Source organism: Callithrix jacchus, chromosome 12 (assembly GCF_049354715.1).
Source record: "Callithrix jacchus isolate 240 chromosome 12, calJac240_pri, whole genome shotgun sequence".
NCBI classification, from domain to species: Eukaryota; Metazoa; Chordata; class Mammalia; order Primates; family Cebidae; genus Callithrix; species Callithrix jacchus.
In genome coordinates, this window is record NC_133513.1 from 126275002 (window position 1) to 126294516 (window position 19515).

A 19515-nucleotide genomic window follows, 5' to 3' on the forward strand; every position below is an offset into this window, starting at 1 on the left:
TCAGCCGCAGCAGACCAGTGTTGCCTGTTGTAGAACGTCCTGTGACCCAGAGCACCAGGCTTTGCTGGAGCATTTGTTCAGCGTGGCAAGTGCTCTTCTGCCCGGGCCACGGAATTCAGATGGGATGAAGGCAGCTCCTCCGGGCTCAGTGGCCATGACCGTGCAGCATGAGGACTCCAAACCACACTCTTCTCCACTCTTGGGGGGGCTGCAACCCGATGTGCAGAGCCTTCCAGGAATGCCCCTTCCCGGGGCTGGCACCCCTGAGAAGTGAGTGGCAGCGTGGTTTTGCTTCAGTCAGAGGAAAAAGTCTCTAAGTGTGGAAGTTAGACACCACTCAGAGGGGCTGGATATTTTACTTAGAATAGACAATTGCCAGTATCCTGAAATCCCACACATAGGGGTCACACTCCCTGTTCTTTCTCCTCCCTCCCAGCTGAGGTGTGAAGAGAGAGAGGGCGGCCTGCAGGAAGGGGTGCAGGTGCAGGCACTGCAGGGTGCGGCGGGGCAGGAGGAGCCTGCCCTCTGACGTGCAGGCCCTGAGAGCCGGAAAACCCGGGAGGCCCGTGGAGGAAGGAAGGATGTGTCCTCTTCCCAGATGGCTGTGGGGGCCCTGCTGGAAGTGAGAACCGCAGACCTCTCTTGAGTGGAGGTCCCACCCAGCGCCTTCCCGGTTCATGCAGCCTCCGGGCCGTCCCCACGTCCATCCTGCCCCTCTGGATTGTCCTGAAAAGCTGCATTGCCTCCTGGCTTTCACATCATTGGCACAGAGTTCTGCACAACATGATCTGAGCACCTGGGACTGGGCGCTTTACCTCGCTCTGTCTGTCTGGTCAGTCACACTTTCCAGCCCTAATTTTGTGCATTGACTTTTTCTCTGATTTTTTTTTCTTGCTTTAATTACCCAGTGCTTTAACAGTTTCATGGTGGTCATTTTTTTTTTCTTTTTAAAGAGCTCTGAGAACATAGTGAAGCAGCAGGCGTGGTGGGTTCCACCCCAAACCCCAGGCCGTGGGACACTGGTCAGAGCAGGCGCTGGGTGCTGCTGAGTGGAGGAGGCGGGCTGTACGTGAGAACGCGTCTCCTCTTCCCTCCACTCATCTCTCTGGCTGCTCACCGCTAACACTGTTGACAAAAAGAGTCAAACTCTGTAAAACAGTTGAAGAGGTTTATTCTGACCCAAATGTGAATGGCCACGGCCTGTGACACAGCCCCAGGGGACCCTGAGGGGATGCCCGGTAAGTGGTTGGGGCACAGCCTGGCTTTGTAGATTTCAGGGAGGTGCCAGCACCAGTCAGTACAGGTGACGTGTGCACTGGTTCGGTCTGGAGAGGTGGGTCAATGAGAAGGGGAAAGGGGCTTCCAGGTCATAGGTAGATTCAGAGATTTTCTGATCGGTAATCGGTTGAAAGAGTTATTATCAACAGAAAGGACTGTCTGGGTCAAGACGAGGGGTGCGGAGAGTAAGGTTTTATCAGCAGATGGGGCCCCCAGGTAGCCGGCTTCAGAGAGAAGAGATTGTAAATGTTTCTTATCAGAGTTAGAGTCTGTTCTATCAGTAATTCCAAACGGGAGGAGGGAGAAGGAGGCCTGTCCCGCTCCCACAGTGGCCTCAACTAGGTGTTCAGGTTAACCTTGGAAAGCCCTTAGCTGAGAGGAGGGGTCCGTTCAGATGTGGGGGGCTTAGAATTTTACTTTTGATTTACAATAAGACAACACAAGTAGACATTTAAAACACAGCTGGAAGCTAACAGCCCTACTCACGGAATGAAACGCCTGTGTCTTGAACAACTCTTAGGTTCAAGAATAAACCAAAACTTAAATAAATTAAACAGAGTATCTCAAAAATAACAAGAAGGAAAGTTGTTGCTTATCAGTGTCAGAGGCAGGGCTCAGAGAAGTCCTTGGATTATAAATTATAACCCAGGCGTCTAACTCACCATCCAACACATGTTTTACGGAGAGTGGCACTGCTCTAAGACACACTGCAAGGAGGGCACTAACAGGATAAAAACAGAAGGTAGTTAGAAAACAGACGCACCAAAGCACCAATAATACATCCAGCCTCGATCAGACTGTCCCTAATTAAGAAAAACCGAGAAAGTACAAATCGTAAAATAACACGTAGAAAAGGAGACATCACACGTTTAAAGTGAAGAATCCCCGGGCAGCACTTTGCTGTTACGGATTTTACCTTTTCTGGGAAAACGTAAGTATGAAAGCTCCCCACAAAAGACAGAAAATCTCTCAATGGACCAATGACCACAGAAGAAAGAGAGAAAACTCCTAAGAACTACCCACCCCCGCCCAGAAAATCAGGCCAGACAATTTCACAGGGAAAACGGGCAGCATCTCGATGGAGACGGCAGCTCTGTGGCTTCGTAGAAGACTCCAGAGCACAGGAGAGAAGGAAGCTTCAGCATTAATCTTCAAAGGCAGAATAATGTTGACATTCGATTTTGATGAGGGCAGCACAAAAATGAAAGCTATGAGCCAATCTTGCCTGCGAATGTCAGTGTAGAAATCTTAAATAGGATCTTAGCAGAATCCACAGCGTCTCAGAAAGAACGCCCCATCGGGGCCAGATGGGGTCTCCCAGGGAGCTGACGATTTAACACTCAGACACGCATGTCTCTAAGTCCTCCTGTGGTAAAAGAAAACGTGTGATCACTTCCATAGACGTCTAAAATGCACTTCACAAAATCCAGCATCCGCTCTTATGTGAAAACGCTAAGTAAATTAGGAATGCACGGGCACGTGCCACATCCCACTTAATGAGAACGATTACAGTCATTTTCACCGTCGAAAACGAGGCAAGGATATTTTATGTGACCTTGACGAAATTTTCGATCAAAGACAGAACTCAGAGGCACAAATATGAGAAAAGTGGAGGTGCAGGCGCTGCCATGTCAGGGTGGTCAGGTCGCTCACTGAACACCCAGGACTCGATCTGTGACCAGAGGGTGCCCTGAGGCCACGTGCATCACACGGGGTGACAAGCCACAGACTTCCAAGAAAGCAATGGCCAGTTAGAAGAAAAATGAGAAAATAGCCCATTGACAATAACCATAGCAGCACAGGCACAAAGCCTGGGAACTACAAGACATTCCTACAGAAAGCCATGAATGTTACTGACGACTGGAAGGGAAGACTGGGAAAAAGTAGAAGGACTGCCACATTCTTGGGTGGAAAGACTCAGTATTACAAAGATACTAAGTATTCCTAAGCGAATCGGTGCATTTAGTGTGATTCCGTACCAATGCCAATGTATATATGTGTGTGTGTCCGTGTGTGTACACGTGTGCATGTCTGTGTTTATACATGTGTGTCTATGTACACGCGTGTGTGTCTGTGCATGTGTACACATGTCTCTCTGTGTGTGCACGTACACACACATGTGTACATGTATGTGTCTGTGCATACACATGTGTGCCTGTCTGCACGTACACATGTATGTGTCCATGTGTGTACACATGTGTGCTTGTCTCTGTGTGGCTCTGTATGTGTGTGTCTGTACATGCACATGTGTGCATCTCTGTGTGTATGCATGTGTGGCCATGCGTGTGCACACATGCGTGTGTGTCCGTGTGTGTGTGTACACGTGTGAAGAACTGGGCAAGTTCATTCTCAGTTTTATTTTGAAAAACAAATATGCATGGGTTCAAAAGAATTCTGCAGGCCAGGCACTGTGGCTCATGCCTGTAATCCCAGCACTGTGGGAGGCCAACGTGGGCAGATCACGAGGTCACAAGATCAAGACCACCCTGGCCAACATGGCGAAATCCCATCTCTACTAAAAACACAAAAATTAACCAGGTGGCATGCACCTATAGTCCCAGCTCCTTGGGAGGCTGAGGCATGAAATTGCTTGAACCCAGGAGGCAGAGGTTGCAGTGAGCCGAGATCATGCCACTGCACTCCAGCCTGGTGACAGAGCAAGACTCGCTCTCAAAAAATAAATTCTGCAGCAAAAGCAAGTGTGGACTAGTCCTATCCAGTAACAGACATTTTATCAGCCCAGTTCCAGAGCTGTGAACCTGCCAGTGGAGCCACCCAGATCACGGCAGGGGGTCCCGCAGCACGTGACAGTGGGGCTCAGAGTACAGGGACAAGCCAGCTTGGGCCTCACCTCACGCTCACACCAAATGTGTCTGGAATAATCAAGTTAAATTTAAAAATAAATCCAAAGCATTCCAGAAGAACACAGCAGCACTGTAAACATCCTGCTCGAGGAATGACTGTGACTCGAAACCTGGAGACGATGAGAGATGCACAGACACCACTGAATTGCCCTGAAATTGCAACCAAGGGCACGACGGCCCTGAGGGCACCAGGCCTGAAATCGTGACCAAGGACGACGGCCCTGAGGGCACCAGGCCTGAAATCGTGACCAAGGGCACGACCGCCCTGAGGGCACCAGGCCTGAAATCGTGACCAAGGACGACGGCCCTGAGGGCACCAGGCCTGAAATCGTGACCAAGGATGACGGCCCTGAGGGCACCAGGCCTGAAATCGTGACCAAGGGCACGACCGCCCTGAGGGCACCAGGCCTGAAATCGTGACCAAGGACGACCGCCCTGAGGGCACCAGGCCTGAAATCGTGACCAAGGACGACGGCCCTGAGGGCACCAGGCCTGAAATCGTGACCAAGGGCACGACCGCCCTGAGAGCACCAGGCCTGAAATCGTGACCAAGGGCACGACCGCCCTGAGGGCACCAGGCCTGAAATCGTAACCAAGGACGACCGCCCTGAGGGCACCAGGCCTGAAATCGTGACCAAGGACGACGGCCCTGAGGGCACCAGGCCTGAAATCGTGACCAAGGGCACGACCGCCCTGAGGGCACCAGGCCTGAAATCGTGACCAAGGACGATGGCCCTGAGGGCACCAGGCCTGAAATCGTGACCAAGGACGACGGCCCTGAGGGCACCAGGCCTGAAATCGTGACCAAGGACGACGGCCCTGAGGGCACCAGACCTGAAATCGTGACCAAGGGCACGACCGCCCTGAGGGCACCAGGCCTGAAATCGTGACCAAGGGCAACGGCCCTGAGGGCACCAGGCCTGAAATCGTGACCAAGGACGACCGCCCTGAGGGCACCAGGCCTGAAATCATGACCAAGGGCAACGGCCCTGAGGGCACCAGGCCTGAAATCGTGACCAAGGACGACCGCCCTGAGGGCACCAGGCCTGAAATCATGACCAAGAGCACGACCGCTCTGAGGGCACCAGGCCTGAAATCGTGACCAAGGACGACGGCCCTGAGGGCACCAGGCCTGAAATCGTGACCAAGGGCACGACCGCCCTGAGGTCACCAGGCCTGAAATCGTGACCAAGGGCAACGGCCCTGAGGGCACCAGGCCTGAAATCGTGACCAAGGGCAACGGCCCTGAGGGCACCAGGCCTGAAATCGTGACCAAGGACGACGGCCCTGAGGGCACCAGGCCTGAAATTGTGACCAAGGACGATGGCCCTGAGGGCACCAGGCCTGAAATCGTGACCAAGGGCACGACCGCCCTGAGGGCACCAGGCCTGAAATCGTGACCAAGGACGACGGCCCTGAGGGCACCAGGCCTGAAATCGTGACCAAGGACGACGGCCCTGAGGGCACCAGGCCTGAAATCGTGACCAAGGACGACGGCCCTGAGGGCACCAGGCCTGAAATCGTGACCAAGGACGACGGCCCTGAGGGCACCAGGCCTGAAATCGTGACCAAGGGCACGACCGCCCTGAGGGCACCAGGCCTGAAATTGTGACCAAGGACGACGGCCCTGAGGGCACCAGGCCTGAAATCGTGACCAAGGACGACGGCCCTGAGGGCACCAGGCCTGAAATCGTGACCAAGGGCACGACCGCCCTGAGGGCACCAGGCCTGAAATCGTGACCAAGGGCACGACCGCCCTGAGGGCACCAGGCCCGAAATCGTGACCAAGGGCACCAGACCTAACCGACTTCCTCTTCTCACCCCAAACCGGTCTTATCCATTCCGGGGCGTAGGCTGAACTGGCCTTGGGGAGGAATTTATAGTTTAAATAGCAGCCCTTCCCAAAAGCTAAATTATTCTTATAGAACGAATGAAAGGCCACCAGCCACCAAGTAAAGATGACAGGGCTGGGGTTCTAAACCTTGCCAGCCACGATGCTGGAGGCCATGAGATTGCAGCTTCCCCACCGACTCCTGAACATGGCGTCAGTGCCATGAGCCTCGGTCGGCCTGTTGAGATGCCTCTTCTGGTTTTTTATTTCTGACAACGGGGTGCCCCAGCCTGAAACTGCCAACCAGTTCTGCGGCCCCCACCCAGGAACTCATTCCACAGAAGAGAGCAGCTTCGACTTCCTGTGACTTCGACCCTGAGCCAACCAGTCCGCCCCCCGCCCGACTCACTGGCCCGAGGCCCCCCGAACTCCCCTTAAAGACTCTGGTTCCCGAGTTTTCAGGGAATTGATTCCAGTAATAATAAGCTCCCATCTCCGCACAGCGGCTCTGTGTGAATTCCTCTTTCCCTATTGCCAGGCCCCTGGCTTGATAAATCAGCTCTGTCTACACAGCGGCCACACGCTGCATAAAAACCCTAAACGGCTAAACCTCTCCAGAAACAAGTAAAAAGGCAAACGTGTTGCTGAAGAAACCTCGGCGGCGGGCGGCGTTTCCTGCAGATAAGCGGCCAATCCCCTTATCGACCCCCTTATTGATCTCCCCCCAGGAGCCTCCGGGGCCTCCTTCAGATCAGGCCTCAGCCTCGGGCCCTGTCCTCTGCTGTGCAGCCCAGTTTTATCAAGAATCAGGTAGAGTCAGTTTCCTGGGAATCCCCCACTGGATGTCTCATCAAATTCCCTTCTCCCCACACTGGCCTGACAGGGCTCCTGCAGAGGGGGTGGTTTCCATCCGCTGGGCCTTCCACTGGCTCCTGGCTGCTCACCTGCCTGTCCCCCACTCAGCTCACCCAGCACTGACCCTCACTCAGCTCACCCAGCACTGACCCTCACTCAGTCACCCAGGAATGTCCCTCACTCAGTCACCCAGGAATGTCCCTCACTCAGTCACCCAGGAATGTCCCTCACTCAGTCACCCAGCACTGACCCTCACTCAGCTCACCCAGCACTGACCCTCACTCAGCTCACCCAGCACTGACCCTCACTTAGTCACCCAGGAATGTCCCTCACTCAGCTCACCCAGCACTGACCCTCACTCAGTCACCCAGGAATGTCCCTCACTCAGCTCACCCAACACTGACCCTCACTCAGTCACCCAGGAATGTCCCTCACTCAGTCACTCACCTATCCCACTGCGCTCAGGGCTGAGCCCCTCTTCCCTGCTGCACCATCCTGGGTCGAGTCTGTGCAAGGTCTTTCCCACCATTTCCCAGCTCAGCTCTATTTCTTTTTACTGATGCGGGGTCCCTCCCCTGCGGGGGCTCCTGCCTGGCCCTCCCCTCCCCTTTGGGTGCTGCTGGCAGCAGCTCCTTCTCCTGGTGGGCCTGCTCAGCCCAGATTCCCCGGGCCTGGCTCACCTCCGAGGGGTCCCACCTCCCCTCCTGCCTGTGGCCTGGGGCTCACTGAGAGGCCTGCGCTGAGGACATGCTCCTCCTGACTTTGCTCTGCTGACCTCCTCCAAGGGGTCCAGCCTCCCTGCCCACAAGCCTCACTGAGAAGGCTGCACTGAGGACATGCTACTCCTGACTTTGCTCTGCTGACCTCCTCCAAGGGGTCCAGCTTCCCTGCCCACAAGCCTCACTGAGAAGGCTGCACTGAGGACATCCTCCTCCTGGCTTTGCTCTGCTGACCTCCTCCAAGGGGTCCAGCCTCCCTGCCCACGAGCCTCACTGAGAAGGCTGCACTGAGGACATCCTCCTCCTGACTTTGCTCTGCTGACCTCCTCCAAGGGGTCCAGCCTCCCTGCCCACAAGCCTCACTGAGAAGGCTGCGCTGAGGACATGCTCCTCCTGACTTTGCTCTGCTGACCTCCTCCAAGGGGTCCAGCTTCCCTGCCCACAAGCCTCACTGAGAAGGCTGCGCTGAGGACATGCTCCTCCTGACTTTGCTCTGCTGACCTCCTCCAAGGGGTCCAGCCTCCCTGCCCACAAGCCTCACTGAGAAGGCTGCGCTGAGGACATGCTCGTCCTGACTTTGCTCTGCTGACCTCCTCCAAGGGGTCCAGCCTCCCTGCCCACGAGCCTCACTGAGAAGGCTGCGCTGAGGACATCCTCCTCCTGACTTTGCTCTGCTGACCTCCTCCAAGGGGTCCAGCCTCCCTGCCCATGAGCCTCACTGAGAAGGCTGCGCTGAGGACATGCTCCTCCTGACTTTGCTCTGCTGACCTCCTGCAAGGGGTCCAGCCTCCCTGCCCACGAGCCTCACTGAGAAGGCTGCGCTGAGGACATGCTCCTCCTGACTTTGCTCTGCTGACCTCCTCCAAGGGGTCCAGCCTCCCTGCCCACGAGCCTCACTGAGAAGGCTGCGCTGAGGACATCCTCCTCCTGACTTTGCTCTGCTGACCTCCTCCAAGGGGTCCAGCCTCCCTGCCCATGAGCCTCACTGAGAAGGCTGCGCTGAGGACATGCTCCTCCTGACTTTGCTCTGCTGACCTCCTGCAAGGGGTCCAGCCTCCCTGCCCACGAGCCTCACTGAGAAGGCTGCGCTGAGGACATGCTCCTCCTGACTTTGCTCTGCTGACCTCCTCCAAGGGGTCCAGCCTCCCTGCCCACGAGCCTCACTGAGAAGGCTGCGCTGAGGACATGCTCCTCCTGACTTTGCTCTGCTGACCTCCTCCAAGGGGTCCAGCCTCCCTGCCCACGAGCCTCACTGAGAAGGCTGCGCTGAGGACATGCTCCTCCTGACTTTGCTCTGCTGACCTCCTCCAAGGGGTCCAGCCTCCCTGCCCACGAGCCTCACTGAGAAGGCTGCGCTGAGGACATGCTCCTCCTGACTTTGCTCTGCTGACCTCCTCCAAGGGGTCCAGCCTCCCTGCCCATGAGCCTCACTGAGAAGGCTGCGCTGAGGACATGCTCCTCCTGACTTTGCTCTGCTGACCTCCTCCAAGGGGTCCAGCCTCCCTGCCCACGAGCCTCACTGAGAAGGCTGCGCTGAGGACATGCTCCTCCTGACTTTGCTCTGCTGACCTCCTCCAAGGGGTCCAGCCTCCCTGCCCATGAGCCTCACTGAGAAGGCTGCGCTGAGGACATGCTCCTCCTGACTTTGCTCTGCTGTCCCTTTGCTGCAAGACTGCAGGACGGGCCGCCAGGTTCCCGATGTTTTCCTGCCCCTGGGACCTGCTCACCCCCCAACCAGGAGGGGCTCAAGGGATGTTTGTGGAACAAACAGGATTCCAGAGGCCTCCAGCCCTTGGACCTTGGAGGGAGAGGAGGGATGGAGCCTGCATACCAGTGGTGACCCCATCCCACTGGGACCAGAGCCACTGGGGTCACAAGATTAGAGGGAGGCCTGCAGTGGGCCTGACCGGTCCTGGGGTGGAGTGTGGCTGGAGGGACCTCCATACCCCCCACCCACACCGGGCTTTGCAGGGCAGTGCCTGCTGGGCCAGTGCCAGGCCCCCAACCTGGTACACACGGGGCCTCTTGAGGGACCCAGCCCTTAGCACAAAGCCGGCCCGGCAGCTACAGGACCAGGAGGCAGTGTGGAGGCCGGGGTGCCTTGGCCTGGGGTGACTCACGGTGGGCATGCTGCTCCTGCTTTGCCTGCCTGGCTCTGGAGGCGGTTCCTGTCCTTCCCGGCCTTGCTGGTGGTGGCCTGCGTCTTGGTCTGGGTGATCAGGCCTGGCTGGGAAGGGCTGTGGGGGCTGAGCGCTGGGCTGCTAATCTGAGCCCCTGCCCCTCAGTGCAGCTGAGTGCTGGGCTCACAGTCCCTGGGCCGGTCAGATCCCCGTCAGCCCCTCAAGGTGGGCCCGGCCCTGCCCCTGATGCGCTAACACAGTCTCCCGTCCCACTGAGCACCGTGAGGAATTGGCCTGTGGTTAAGTGACATCCACGAGAGTGAAAACACAGAAAAGGAGCCAGGCCGCCCTGTGTCCACCAACAGGCCTGTGAAAGCCCCTCTGCCACGTCCTGCCTCGAGTCCCCGGGGATCCTGCTCCCGAAGGCACCGGGGCTGCCAGGAGGACACCCAGGGCCCTTGCCCCCTGCCCCACCACTTCACAGCTGCTCCCTCTCTGCCGTCCTGGGAGGTCAGTCTGCCTCATGCTCCCACAAACAGGACAGAGCTTCACATACTGCGTGAGGGGCAGGTGGACTCCTGCATCCTGAGCTCAGGACCCCAGGGTCACTGCGGGCTGTTGGCAGGTCCAGTGGGTTCAGCTCCCATCTTGTCTGCTCCTTCCTGGATAAACGCAGACCCCACACCCAACCACGGAGGCTGGGTCTCTCCATCCACAAGTCACAGACCCCACCCATGCTGAGGGTCCTGCCTGTGCCTGGGGGCTGAGGCCAGGGGTCCTAAGCCCATCTGGACAGGTGAGAGGCTGGGGAGAGTTCTGCTGGGGACGCCCCACAGGCCCTGGTGTGTGGGGCAGGGGGGCCGTGGCACTCGGCGGGCTCTTAGGACATCTCGGTGCTCAGAACACGGAGGCTGCCTGTGTGGCTCACCCCAGGGCTTCCAGCCTCCTGTGCGACAGGGTGTTGGGGCAACTGCCCTTCCTGGTACTCAAGAAGAGTCAGGCAGGTCTGCGCCCGCAGGGCACGGCGGTGCTATTTTAGGCGTCCTGCTCTGAAGGCCTCTCCGTGCACGCCCGTGTGCTCACAGTCCGGGTATGAACAGGCAGGTCCTATCCTCCCCCGAGCGCCAGGACACAGTGGGCGGCTGTTTAAATGCAAGATCAGTCAGCTGTGGCAGCATGCGATGATTTGAGGGAAAATGTCACAACTCTACCCACGAAGTTAGAAGCTAAATCGGGACGTCGCGGTGACCTCGCCCGCTTCACACAGGCAGGTGACAGGCTCTGCGGAGCCACTGGGCCCTCCCCCTGCAGCCACAGGACACCTGCAGCCACCAGGCTGGGCAGGGCCCTTCGGAAGGCGAGTGGGAGGACCCAGGAGCTCCTGTTCCCCAGCCCAGGGTCACCTTTAGGGAGCACTTTTGGGGGTCACTTTGCACCCTCCAGAAAAAAGCAGTGAGACTGGGGAGCCGCAGGAAGCAGCTGAGGCCAAAGCCCCTGCAGAGCCAGCTGCTCTGAGCTTGCCCGGAGCACAGCTCCACGCCAGCTCTCCAGGCACCGGTGGGGCTCAGGCCCTCTTCCTTTTGAATAGCTGCTGGGGTTGATTTCCCAGGGACTGCTGGATTCCAGCATCCTCCCTCCCGCAGGCCTCGTGTGCTCGCCATCCCCCGCCTGGCCCTGGACCCCCGGCCTCTGTGGGCTCCTCTTCCCCTCACGCCCTTTGCGCTTTGCTTCCCTGACATATTCACGCCACCACATGACGAGCTCAGCATCTCAGTCACGGGTCCCTGGAGCCTGTGGGCCAGCTCCCGGGTCCCACCTGCCTGTGGGGCGTCCTCTGCATGGCCACCAGCTCCGGGAATGGTGAGGGCCTTGGGGGTCCATCTGACCTGAATCTCCTGGGTGGGAGCTGGCTTTTGAGGCACATGGCAGCATCTGCACCACATTTTGGGGTCAAGAGTTGCATCACAGCTCTGCAGGGGGAGGCGGGAGGTGATGTGTCCACTCCTGGAGCACCGGCCTCACCAACTCCAGTGGAGACTCCCCAAGGCTGCCCAGGGCCACAGCGATGCCCTCATCTCCCTTGCTCCTCCCCGCACAATCCAGCCTGAGGAACATCCTGGCATCCTGCAGAGACAGACAGGTGGATGCTGGAGGGGACGTGGCTGGACGGGGACTCCCCATGTCTCATCTGCCCCATGAGCCCGAAGCACGGCCCCTGCTCACCACTCTGGGATGCTGGTCTCCCTCCCCAGCTGGGATATCAATCAGGGTCTGGAAAGCGGCGACCTCCACCCCTCCTGTGCCAGGGGAGACTCAGGCTGCTGCCCCTGCCCCTCCAGTGGCCCCCTCCTGCCGTCCCCGCCCCTTCAGTTCCCCTCTCTTGCCACCCCCACCCCTACAGTGCCCCAAGGCCCCTCCCCAGTCAACTCCCGCTTGCGCCCTTGTCTCAGGCCTGAGGCCAGGACCAGTGTTGGTAAAGACCCTGAGAATGGGTGCTGCCTGGAGCCGACCTGGCTTGGCAATACGGTGGCCTCAGCCCCAGTGTCCAGGTCAGATTCAAGGGGACGATCAGCCCACCCCAGACGAGGGTGCCGTGAATGGGGTCATGGACAGGCTGTGTGAGGGACTCGGGGGAGGTGGTGTGGGTGTGTGGCTGCTGCAGCCCCTGGACACAGCTGTCCCCACGCTCGGCAGAGGGTCACTGCCCGGTCACAGACAGCGAGACCTCGTCCTCAGGTGCCGATCCCCCCACGTGATTCAGCAAGAATGCGCCCCACCTCAGCCCTCCCTGGCCACCGTGTGTGTCAGAGCCACCAGCTGGTGCTGTTCCCAGGGGCGTCCCTGGTCAGGTGACAGCTCTTCCCATCACGCTGACCTCGAGAGTGACAGAGACCCCTGGTCCGGAGCCACACCCCACAGGGATGCCCACGGCCCCTCACCCGGAGATGGCGCAGCTTCTGCACAAGTTGAAGCAGGCCCCACGGCGAACGGCGGGGGAGGTGAGGCTGGGGGACGTTTCTATCTCTGAGGTAACAGCAGACCCAGCCGGAACCCCAGGCTCAGATCCGCTCAGAAATGGGGAAGCAGCAAATGCTGGCGCCTGACTTGGATCCGGGGCTTTTATTTTTAAGCTTTAAAAATGTCACCAGCTAACGACGTCAGCAAATGTGGAAAATTCGGAAGCAGGTTTGACCGGGTCGGCTGTGATTTATTTCCAGAAATGTGAACAGCAGTCAGGGCTGAAGCTAAGGAGAGCAGAGCCGTCAGGATCTGCTCAGTGTGACCCGCGCCACACACCTGCTCCCCAGGACCCCCACCCCTCACCCCCACCACACGCCTGCTCCCCAGGACCCCACCCCTCACCCCCACCACACACCTGCTCCCCAGGACCCCCACCCCTCACCCCCACCACACACCTGCTCCCCAGGACCCCACCCCTCACCCCCACCACATGCCTGCTCCCCAGGACCCCACCCCTCACCCCCACCACATGCCTGCTCCCCAGGACCCCCACCCCTCACTCCCACCACATGCCTGCTCCCCAGGACCCCCACCCCTCACCCCCACAACACGCCTGCTCCCCAGGACCCCGCCCCTCACCCCCACCACACGCCTGCTCCCCAGGACCCCCACCCCTCACCCCCACCACACGCCTGCTCCCGGGACCCCACCCTTCACCCTAGCCACATGCCTGCTCCCCAGGACCCCCACCCCTCACCCCCACCACACGCCTGCTCCTGGAACCCCCCACCCCTCACCCCCACCACACGCCTGCTCCCCAGGACCCCCACCCCTCACCCTAGCCACATGCCTGCTCCCGGAACCCCCCACCCCTCACCCCCACCACATGCCTGCTCCCGGGACCCCACCCTTCACCCTAGCCACATGCCTGCTCCCCAGGTGTGTGAGCATGAGTTTGAATGCGTGTGACACTTGCTGCGTGAGTGCGCAGCAGGCGGCCTCTCCACATGCGTGTGCCCGGCAGGCAGGTCCAGCTCCTCCTCCCCCGCGTGGGGAGGTCTCAGTCCCCGCACAGTCTGTGCAGCCCCCGCGACCCGCGATGGGGCAAGGGCTGGGAGCTGCCAGCCTGGCTGGGAGGACAGAGCCACTCTGCACGATGGACGCCTCCTGAGAGAGGGACTGGGACGCCACCGTTCTAGGGAGGTTTTAGGTGGACTCCAGAGGCAGACCTTGGCCTCCGGACCAGATTGAGGACTAGCTAAAACAGGCCCGGAAGCAGCTTTCCCTAAGGCGCGCCCCAGAGCGCCTGTCGGTTTCACCGTTGCCATGGCAACGCCCGGGCGGTCCCGCCCCCTTCTGTGGCCACGCCCCCGTGACCCCAAAGTGGCTCCTCCTTCCCCAGAAATTCCCGCATCAGTCGCCCCTGGTCTGCATCAGTTAAAGCGGACATTAGCGTGGCTGCAAAGCTGCCCCCCGCCGCGACCGCGCTGCTCCTTCCCCCTGCGCCCGCCCTCGAACTCTTGCCTGGGCAGAGCCAAGCGCTCAGCCCCACGCGGGAGCTCGCCGGCCCGGCTCACGGAAGTGCCTCGAATGGTGTCGCAAGGTGTCCTTGTGAACAGAAATATCCTTTTTCGATGAATGACAAAACGAAACCAACTCCTGCATTCACTGTACAGAAACGACATCAAGAGGTCGCGAGAAGCAGGCGGCGTCCCCAGCCCCGCTCCCTGCCCGCCATAGGATGTCATCTAAGGCCATTTGCCGAGATATTCACAGAAGTATGAAAAATTGAGCATGAGTGCTTTGCTTTCTGTCTCATTATTTATTAAGCTCGTAACTTATTTTTCTTTTGGCAAAGGGCTTCCTATCTTTTCCAAGAAAAAGCAAAAATAAAACGTGGACCAGAATAGCAGCCCTCACGTTTTGAGCTTGAAATTAAAATTTAGATGGCCTCCCTGTACAAAGTGAAGCTGAGTAAAGATGTTTACAGATGCAGATTGAAGATGAAAAATGCAAGGCCCTTTGTGTTTCAATGTGTGAAAATACGTTTTCATCAAAGAACCCCGTCCGTTCACCTGGAGACTGATTTGCATCTAGGATTTCCTCCTTCCTTCATGGTGCACCTGCTGTCCCATTGTCCCTCCATCCGTCCATCAAAGTCCATCCCTCCATCCACCCCTCAGCGTCCCTGGCACCTGCTCTTGTCAGCGGGGTGTCCCAGCCCTCACAGGGAGCATGCACAGTAGGTGCAGGGAGAGGCTCCCTGTCTGCTCAGCCCCAGGCGGCTCCCGAAAGCACCCCACAAGGCCACAGGTCAGGGCAGATTGCCCCTGATTTTACCCCATTAGGAGAAGGGAGACGTGACGAAGGGGACTGCTGAGCCTCAGGACAGCGGATTCCTGGGCTGCAGCTTAAAACAAGACACTTGTTCCCTCACAGTTCTGGAGGCCAGACTCCGAGATCGAGGTGCAGGCCTGTGGTCCCTCAGAGGGCTCCAGGGGGTCCCCTCCTCGGCGCTTCTGCTTCTGGTGACTCCAGGGGTTCTCAGCATCTCCCAGCCCCGCCTCCGTCTCTGCAAGCTTCTCCTTTCTCCCATAAGGACGCCAGGGACTGGGTTTCAGGCCCATCCTAAATCCCAGATGATCTCATCTTGACATCCTTAACATTTTACATCTGGCCAGGTTTATAGGGACCAGGGCTCAGGACTTGAGCCTCGTATCTTTTGGGGAGATTCGATTCATCCCTTGTAAGCGTAGGTTCAGAGAGCCAGGGCTTTAGCGTTACCGAGGCCTTAATCCCAGGTTCATGTCAGGATTTACTAAGAGGGAGGCTGAACTGCAAGGGAGCTCAGAAACACAGGAGTGAGACACGGGCGCCGGGGCCTCAGCCGTCCAGGCTTGCGCTGCAGCTGGAGACGAGGTGAGGCCGTCTGCCCATTTCAGCCTCAGAAAACGGTGACAGCCGAGCAGCTGGGGCCTGCCCATGATGACCGTTCTGCTCCGGAGCCCACACAGAGGACGTTGCTCACCCTGCGGCTGCCTCACTGGGCGTGGCTGCCAGTTCCAATGTTAAAAGTGATTTGCCCACCATTTCTCTTCTTATTCCTCCCATGGAGCCCCCACAACCTCCACCTCCTGGGTTCAGGCAGTTCTCCTCCCTCAGCCTCCTGAGTAGCTGGGATTACAGGCACGCGCCACCATGCCCAGCTAATTTTTTGTATTTTGTATTTTTAGTAGAGACGGGGTTTCACCATGTTGACCAGGATGGTCTCGATCTCTTGACCTCGTGATCCACCCGCCTTGGCCTCCCAAAGTGCTGGGATCACAGGCGTGAGCCACCGCGCCCTGGGCCAGGCCTGGTTCTAGGGAGAGGCCAGTGACGCGGGACAAAGTATTCATGGTCTCCAAGTTCATGGTCAGGCAGCTTGGAAGACGTGGACACAAGCAAGTGCCACATAAAATAAACCACCATGAAAATGATCATGATGTGGTCACACAGTGCGGAGGTTCAGCAGGCTCATCGGCGTGGCCTTAGGCCCCGTCCTTGGTGAGCCCAGGTCTCCCCTGGGACGTCCAGCGGCTGCTGCGCCACCTCCCTCCTCCCCCTGGGGCCAGGCCTGGTGGGCAGGTGCTGCCCGACGGGCACGCTTTGCTGGGACAGGTCGCCCTCATGAAGACGCAGCTGCCTCCGTTTGAAGACGGATTCAGCAGGTCTGAGGATGAGCTGCTCTGAGGCTTTCGTAACTTCCTATTTTGATATAACTTCAATTAGACACAAAAGTCGCGAGAATACTACAAGAAACTGCCGTTAGAACGTTAGCCAAATCCGCCAAAACGGTTCCCAGTTCTCCTGGGCGGCGCTCCCTTCCAGCTGTTCTGCTGTTCACGCATGCTCACGCGTGTGTGTGCGTGTCTGCGTGTGCATTCCCCGTGTTTGCATGTGTGTGTGTGTGTGCATGTTTCCCCGACTGGCTTTGAGAGTAAGCTGAGAGTTGAGGACATAGTGCCCATTCACTACTTCAGTGTGCATTTCCCCACAAGGACACTTTACATCACCACAGTTCAGTTGTCAAAATCAGGAGTGTATGCCAACAGTGTCCGCACTCAGATTTCATCAACTCGGCCTATGTGTCCCTTCAGCTTTTCCCACCACGCCCTAGATCTCATCCAGGACCACATGCCCATGATCTTTTCAAAGTCCTAATTTCCACTCATCTTCGGCAGTTCTTTTAACCCTTCTTTGTATTTCTTGACCTTGAATTTTTTTTTTTTTTTTTTTGAGACGGAGTTTCGTTCTTGTTGCCCAGGCTGGAGTGCAATGGCACAATCTTGGCTCATGGCAGCCTCCACCTCCCGGGTTCAAGTGATTTTCCTGCCTCAGCCCCCTGAGTAGCTGGGACTACAGGCGGGCGCCACCATGTCCAGCTAATTTTTGTATTTTTAGTAGAGACGGGGTTTCTCCATGTTGGTCAGGCTGGTCTCGAACCCCCAACCTTAGGTGCTCTGCTCGCCTCGGCCTCCCAAAGTGCTGGGCTTACAGGTGTGAGCCACCATGCCCCACCGACCTTGAAATTTTTGAGTATAGGTCAGTGGCTTTGGAGAGTGCCCCTCAGTCTGGGTGGACATTCAGATGTTCCATGTTATTCTAAGAAAGTTCTGGTAAGTTGTATTTTTCAAGGCGTTTCCCCCATTTCATTGTAGATACCAAATTTATTGGCATCAGCTTGTTTATCATGTTCCCCGATTTCCCTTCTAGTGACTGCAGAATCCCTATACTTCCTCCTCGTTTCTGATATTGGCAACTGATGCTTTTCCCTCTCTATTTCTTTTTTCTTGGTTCAACTATGTGTTTGTTTGTTTGAGATGGGGTCTCACTCTGTCTCCTGGACTGGAGTGCCGTGCCGTGATCGTAGCTCACTGCAGCCTCCAACTCCTGGGCCCAAGTGATCCTCCTGCCTCAGTCTCCCAAATAGATGGGACTACACACATGCAACCCCACACCTGGGCTACTTAAAGAAAATGTTTTTTGGAGAGATGGGGTCTTGCTATGTTGCCCAGGCTGGTCTTGAACTCCTGGCCTCAAGGAATCCTCTTGTCTTGGCCTTGGAAAGTGCTGGGGTGACAGGGTGAGCCTCGGTGCTGCACCTGTTGGTCAGTCTTATAGGCGAAGTGGGAAAAGTTCCCTAGCCCTTCGCAGGGCATGCAGTGGGGAAGTGGCACTTCTTTAGTGCCCAGCTGCTCAGACCTGTAGGGGAGCAGGCAGACGGGCAGGCTGTGGGGCTCCAACCCCACGCAGCTTGTAGGGGTGAACGTTTACAGCTCCTGAAGCCACAGCGGGCGTGGTACAGGTGCTCCTTTAGTTTTGCCGTCTATAGATGCCTCGTGTTGATGCTCAGTTAGACCTTCTACCTCGTGGCAGGGACAGAGGGCTTTCTGAATCCCGGGCTCTTGCCTTGGTATACCAGAAGAATTGGATGGTTCCTGGGCTTGGAGAATGAGTGCAATGTTTTATTGAGTGGACGCAGCTGGGGGAAGTCAGAAGGGGATGGATGGGGAAGGTTTTCCTCTGGAGTCAGGCCACTTGGCAGCCTGGGCTCTCCTGTGGCGCCCCAGCCAATGTGCCAGCTGGTGTCCTTCCAGCGTGCCAGTGCCGGTTGGTGCATCCCTGGCAGAGTCCAGCCACCCATGCGGTCCTCCGCGGACGTGTTCCTATGGACATCCACCCACCTGTGTGTCGGTCGGCCTGCTAGGATCTCAGAGTTCTTATAGGCACAGGATGGGGGCAGGCCAGGGGAGGTCTTGGGAAAGGCTACATTTGGGCAGGAAATGCCTGTCCTCACCTAGGTCCATGGGGGTGGAAGCTTAGCAGGGACCACACTTTTCTTCCCCATTCCCTACCACTTATAAGGGACCACGCCCTTCCCCTCCCAGCACTTCTATTTCGTAAGGCTATATCAAGGCTTATTAATCTTTTTAAAGAACCAAATTTTGGATTTGTCCATTTGAACCGTTTTCTACTTTGTTGACATGTATTCCTATTTTTATTATTTTCTTAATTCTACTTATTTTTGTTTAAATTTACTTACAGTTTTCCAGCTCTGGCTGTAACAAGGCGGATTTTTGGTGCCATAGTTAATTTTAGGTCCACTGGACTGGGCTCAGGGATGCCCGAGTAGCTGGTAAAACGTTGTTTCTGGGTGTGTCTCCGGAAGTAATCAGTGTTTGAATCTACAGAACACGTAAAGAGGGTCTGCCCTTCCGGCATCCTGCACCCTGCTGAGGGCCTGCACAGAGCAGACGTGGAGGAAGGGAAAACTCTCTGCTGGAGCTGGAGCCTGCTCTTCTCCTGCCCTCAACGCTGGCTGCTGTGATTCTTGGGCCTTCAAACTTGAGCTGACTCGCACTGTGACCAGCTCTCTCTGTTCTCCCCCGTGGATGGCAGCCATGGGACTTCTCTGCCTTCATGATGATGTGAGCCAACTCCTAGAATAGATTTTCTATCTATCTGTCTATTTATCTATCTATCTATCCATCCATCCTTCTCAATCTCTCTAAATCTATCCATCATCTTTCTATCCATCATCTATCTATCTATCTATCATCTATCTATCCATCCATCCATCCATCCATCCATCCCTCTATATATCCAGCCAGCTATCTCTCTCTATCAATCAATTACATATCCATCCATCCATCCTTCTCAATCTCTCTAAATCTATCCATCATCTTTCTATCCATCATCTATCTATCTATCTATCATCTATCTATCCATCCATCCATCCATCCATCCATCCCTCTATATATCCAGCCAGCTATCTCTATCAATCAATCAATCACATATCCATCCATCCATCCATCCATCCATCCCTCTCAATCTCTCTAAATCTA

The 19515-nt window shown here is 56.9% G+C and overlaps 1 long non-coding RNA gene across 1 annotated transcript; it reads right to left on the reverse strand.

Moving 5' to 3' along the window:
• Positions 1–1157: 1157 nt before the first annotated feature.
• On the reverse strand, positions 1158–12761 carry LOC144578521 (uncharacterized). The gene is made up of 3 exons (XR_013524461.1): positions 12607–12761; positions 11554–11791; positions 1158–2644 (listed from the first exon to the last, which is right to left on the reverse strand). It is a non-coding gene; the product is annotated as an uncharacterized LOC144578521 (long non-coding RNA).
• Between the last annotated feature and the right edge of the window lie 6754 nt (positions 12762–19515).